The following is a 6,451-nucleotide window of genomic DNA, read 5'->3' as shown; positions in this document are numbered from 1 at the left end:
CACAATTTGTCTTGCATGATTACTGTTTATAGTAAAAGGCAGGTGTTCATACATTTAATCGAGAGTTACCCTAAGGCTTGGTTTGTTTATTTGGAATTTGCAAACTGCTGTTTGAACTCCAAACCACAGGAACCGGTACTGTTGAAAGTATGTCAAATTACTAAAATATCTACTCGCACGTTCTAACAGTGATAGAATTCCTGAGGTTACAAATTACCTCTTTTAAGCCTAGATTGATCAATAGAGTCCATATTTGTTAAACATTTTTTTCTTCTTTACTATTTGCAGATCAAACTGCTCCCGAGTGAATGACATTGGTGGTAACATGGTTTCTGATTACAGATGAGTCACTTAAACGTAAACAAAATATCATCACATTGCTATTAACACCAATAATTACTCTTGGGGTTATCAGTGTCTTCTGCACAGAATATGAGAGATTTAAATCAAATTTGTTTGGCCAATTTTTTGTCAATTGTGATGTAAAGGGACAAAAACATAGAATTACTCAATGTGATGCAATATATAACCCCACCGGTAATTAACGGTAGAAAAACAAGTTAATTTGAAAATTAAAGTAATAATTCAATTTTCTATAAACTGGAAAAGTAGTAAAATAAAGTATTTTTGTTTTGTTCGATTTCATCATCTGTATTGTCTTTTAAGATGTTATATAATGTTTATGGTACTAAATATTTAAGAAAATAACAATAAAATAATTACAGCCATATTAGCCACATAGGATACACGTTAATTACGTTTAAGGAGACTGAGCTAACAGTGTATCCACAATCCGTAATGATAATTTGTTTTTGGAATTTCACGCAAAGCTACACAAGGGCTATCTACGCTAGCCATCCCTAATTTAGCAGTGTAAAACTAGAGGGAAGGCAGCTTGTCATCACCACCAACCGACAACTTTTGGGCTGCTCTTTTACCAGTTAATAGTGGGATTGACCGTTACATTATAATGCCACAAAGGCTGAAAGGGCGTGCATGTTTGGTGCGACAGGGATTTGAATCTGCGACCATCAGATAACGAGTCGAACGCTTTAACTCACCTGGCCATTCCGGGGACGTAAATTTGTTACCAGTACTTGTTGCCTGAAACAAGATGTGGACCTTGCGGACTGAACGGTAGGAGCCATGTGTTGTTAGTTTGAACTTCAATTAATAGGTAATGTTACTGAAGCGATGAACATGAGTACTGTGAACTGAAAAGGTTAGTTGGAAATCACGCATTGGTTTTGTTTTGAATTTCGCGCAAAGCTACACAAGGGCTATCTGCGCTAGCCGTCCTAATTTAGCAGTGTAAGACCAGAGGGAAGGCAGCTAGTCATCACCACACACCGATAACTCTCAGGCTACTCTTTTACAAACGAATGGATAATGGGATTGACTGTAACTTTATAATGCTCCCACAGCTGAAAGGGCGAGCATGTTGGGTGCGACATGGATTCGAATCCGCGACCCTCAGATTACGAGTCGAGTGCCTTAACCACCTGGCCATGCCGGGCCATCACGCATTGGAAAAGTAATATGAGGCTTGTGATCACAAAAACCTCTCAAATCACACATCATTAATTTTTCACCCGCAGTTTACCGTGAATTATTATCTTGTTATCTTAAATAGAGCTGTAAATCTGTGTAACTACATATATATATATGGGCATATATGTCAACATTACGAACAAATACTTTTTTTTTTTAGATTTCTATCCTAGTCTGAAACGTCGTAGTAACTGAAATGTGGATTCAAGTTCAACGACTACTAAATCATCTCAGTAACTTTCATGTTCAACTTCTAGTACATGGCGGAATATTACATCTCTCACTTGACAATACCTACTTGTATTTATTTTTGTGGAGCTTTAACTGAATAAAACATGCACGTTACCACCGTTCCTGTTTCATAGCAGCTAGCATAACTAGGCCAAGGATAACTGGATCGAAAAATTGTATTTTGTTTTCTTCCTAAAGTTCAACCTACTTATTACATCAAGGCCATCATTTTCCCTATTTTGTGTGTGTGTCGAAGAGAAAGACTAGAAAATATTTATAATTCATGTAAGCACTGACGTGTATATATTTGCACATATACATAACTGTGTTTTTTACTACATTCTCGTAAAATGACCGTTTTTTTCTAAACTACGTTTATTATTCAAAACAGTAACGTATTTTGGGTCAACGTTGGAGAAACTTCAATTAGTCCGAGCACGAAGAAACAACAATAACACAGTTACTAAAAGTAACTGGAATAAATACCGAGTTTAAATCAACCCTTTCTTTTACGTAAACCTTCCTAAACTTCGTTATTATATTTTAATGTAAAAGCTTGTTTATCTTACAAAACTAGCCATTCATTTATTATATTGCTACATCTTTGCTAATTTCACAAGAAAAAAAAAATTGGTGTTTATCGCATTTTAAATTCATTGGCTAATTGTGTCGTTGTGATAAAAGACTCTAGTTTAGTATCCATTCAATAAATATATAGTACACGGAAAACAAAAACATTCTAACGAAGACTTTCGAAACGCTGTCCTCTATACTTGTATTTCTGCAAGAGTTTGTTTGTTTTGAATTTCGCGCAAAGCCACTCGAGAGCTATCTGCGCTAGCCGTCCCTAATTTTGCAGTGTAAAACTAGAGGGAAAGCAACTAGTCATTACCACCCACCGCCAACTCTTGGGCTACTCTTTTACCAACGAATAATGGGTTGTTGTTGTTTTTTTTAATTTCGCGCAAAGCTACTCGAGGGCTATCTGCGCTAGCCGTCCCTAATTTGGCAGTGTAAGACTAGAGGGAAGGCAGTTAGTCATCACCACCCACCGCCAACTCTTGGGCTACTCTTTTACCAACGAATAATGAGATTGACCGTCACATTATAACGCCCCCACGGCTGAAAGGGCGTGCATGGTTGGTGCGACCAGCATTCGAACCCGCGACCTTCAGATTATGAGTCAAACGCCTTAACCTGCCTGGCCATGCTGGTCCATTTCTGCAAGAGACATTCGTCAATAACAATACCATCATTTAAAAATATTATAGAAAGTCACCTGAATTTTAGAAACTCGAGATCAATATTTATTCAGTTAATAATTTTAACTACATCGCGCGGCCCGGCATGGCCAAGCGTGTTAAGGCGTGCGACTCGTAATCTGGGGGTCGCGGGTTCGCATCCCGGTCGCGCCAAATATGCTCGTCCTTTCAGCCGTGGGGGCGTTATAATGTCCCGGTCAATCCCACTATTCACCGGTAAAAGAGTAGCCCAAGAGTTGGCGGTGGGTGGTGATGACTAGCTGCCTTCCCTCTAGTCTTACACTGCCAAATTAGGGACGGCTAGCACAGATAGCCCTCGACTAGCTTTGTGCGAAATTCACAAACAAACAAACTAGATCGCTTTATCTTATGTTTCAGAATGTTATGTCCACTTTACACATTATATTTGCGAGATCTTTATATACATTTAGCGCCATCTATTAACAATTGTATAAAGTTAGCATTTGTAATAAAAAATCAATTAGTTTTTAGTGGTTTTGTCATGCATTTGTTTCTGATAGTATGAAATGTCAGAGACAATATTTCAATATACTTTTATGAACCTGTTTTAGGTTTTAGTTTTATAGAATAGTACTTTGTTGTGTTTCTTTCTCGTATAGTGTCTGTGACGAGTTCTTTTGTGCCATTGTCTTATTGGTTGAATAGAGGTGTATCTTGATTAGCTGACTGTCTAACTTATAACGAACTTAAACCACAAACTAATTATCTCTGTTCCAAGTACAGGGATTCTCATTCTGATGTGTAGAATTTATTTTATTTTTCTGCATCTTTGTTTTCTTGATAAATCATGTTGCTTTTGAGCCACTATTTTGTGAACCGTGTCCGGTTTCATCAATTTTGATCTTTCTTGTGCTACGTGTCTTTCTGTTTCTATGATAAAAGGTGACTTAGAGAATCACTACGTTTTATGTATTTCATACTTACAGTTAAACAGACCTCAAGAAAATCCACGAAATTAAAAGTATCGAGATGTCGTCTCTAACAAATAAAAATTTCTAACTGGTTGTCCTTTATAAGTACTTACCAACTGTATCGGGTCTTTCAAAATACATCTTTTAAAACTATCTTCACAAGACTAGTAGTGTTGGAGAGACGTTCCCTGTTGGTCAGTCACTAATTTCATCTTTTGCCTTGTGCAGTGCTCTAAAGGCGGTGTAAGGCCCGACACGGCCAGGCGGGTTAAGGCGTTCGACTCGTAATCTGAGGGTCGCGAGTTCGAATCCCCGTCACACCAAACATGCTCGTTCTTTTAGCCGTGGTGGCATTATAATGTGACGCTCAATCCCATTATTCGTTGGTAAAAGAGTAGCCCAAGAGTTGGCGGTTGGTGCTGATAACTAGCTGCTATTCCTCTAGTCTTACACTGCTAACTGATCGAGGGCTAGCACAAATAGCCCTCGTGTAGCTTTGCGCAAAATTCAAAAAAGAAACAAACAAACCAAAGGCGGTGTAATATATTTGGGAGAGTACCTATGAAGGGGGGGGTCACCTGGTTAGCCGTGACCATCGATTTCAAAACAGCAACTTTCTGTGATACACAAGTCTATTTCTCATTCAAAGAAACAATGAACAAGTCCAAATTGGGGTTATGCAGTGCTCAAATGTATTTTAACAAAGAAATACTGGATGAAGATGATAAAATGTGGTATGTGTTGAATGATACACTTTTTAATATCCTCTACGACCTCCAGGCTAGTGCAGATAGCCCTTGAGTAGCTTTGCGCGAAATTCAAAACAAACATACTTCGGATGCTGTCATGCATTCGAAAGTTAAGGTACTTAAAGTATGCCACGTTTTTGGATTGGTAAACAAGATTATTAAGCTATCATACAACCTATTGCTCACATTGACCAAGTGAGTCAAGCTTTCTAGGTAATGGAGACAGAGAACAGAAGAATATTATCTGAGTTCTGTACATTTTAATCCACCAATTATAACAGGGTCTGTTTGTTTGAATTTTAGTGCAAAGCTACTCCAGGGCTATCTGTGCTAGCCATCCCTAATTTAGCAATGTAAGACTAGAGGGAAGGCAGCTAGTCATCACCACCCGCCGCCAACTCTTGGGCTACCCTTTTACCAACGAATAGTGGGATTGGTCGTAACATTATAACGCCCTCACCGCTGAAAGGGCGAGCATGTTTGGTGCGACCGGAATTCGAACCCACGACCCTCGGATCACGAGTCGAACGCTTTAACACACTTGTAACAGGGTCAAATATTACTTCAAGAATTTATAAGTATTGTCGCACGAAATAATTAAAAATGTATATATTTTGCATTATATACTTATGAAACTGTTATTATAGAAGATAAACTCATTCATCTGGTACTTTGGATGGAAATATTACAGTACGGTACAAACGAAAATGATACGTTGAAAGTTGTGTCATGGGAAACATTCCAAACTGACCTGAAATGGAACCTACAGTCCTTTTGCTCTACTTTGAATAATTATGATTGATATCTCCTATTGATTAAAAGCGACAGAGCATAAATTAAGATCCATGTATTTTGTACTAAAGAAACGGCCCGGCATGGCCAAGCGTGTTAAGGCGTGCGACTCGTAATCTGAGGGTCGCGGGTTCGCATCCCCGTCGCGCCAAACGTGCTCGCCCTTTCAGCCATGGGGGCGTTATAATGTCACAGTAAATCCCACTATTCGTTCGTAAAAGAGTAGCCCAAGAGTTGGCGGTGGGTGGTGATGACTAGCTGCCTTCCCTCTAGTCTTACATTGCTAAATTAGGGACGGTTAGCACAGATAGCCCTCGAGTAGTTTTGTGCGACATTCAAAAACAAACAAACAAACTAAAGAAATATCTCTATGATTTGATCAATACCAGTTTTAGCTGTGTATCGATCTGGTCTTGTGTCACAATACGAGTTAAATAGTGTTACCCTTGTTATATTGGGATTTAGTGTTAGCATAGTATTGTAGTATAATATACATGTGGCCTTTTACAAAGGTGAAAATTTAAATAACATTTCAGGAAACCATCGACCATCTGTTAAACTTTTGTAAAGTGATAGCCTCTACTATTACCAAATGTAACTCATTCAAACTGTTGGACAAAAAAAAAAAAGTGTCTTAACTACAACCTAATCTGTTTTGTTTTTCCAAATATTAATATTGTCTCATGTTATCCTGCTATCTTGAAAATGCAACACATGTAAGTCAGATGCCTTTATCCTACTAATCTCCCAAATAATCTTATAAGCTTCTGCAACATTACCTCTTACCATTCTTTTTCCAAGTTAAAATAGGTTAAGGCCTTTTACCTTATCTATAAAATATATTCAAATCTCTGTAATAATCTATTTGACCCTTCTTTGAGCCCTTTCTTGTTGAATCTCCTTTCTTAAATAAAGAGACCAAAGCTGTACGTCA

The sequence above is a fragment of the Tachypleus tridentatus genome, chromosome 9 (genome assembly GCF_004210375.1).
Source record: "Tachypleus tridentatus isolate NWPU-2018 chromosome 9, ASM421037v1, whole genome shotgun sequence".
Taxonomy (NCBI): domain Eukaryota; kingdom Metazoa; phylum Arthropoda; class Merostomata; order Xiphosura; family Limulidae; genus Tachypleus; species Tachypleus tridentatus.
The sequence above is the reverse complement of the archived record's forward strand: the minus strand, read 5'-3'. Positions refer to the sequence as shown.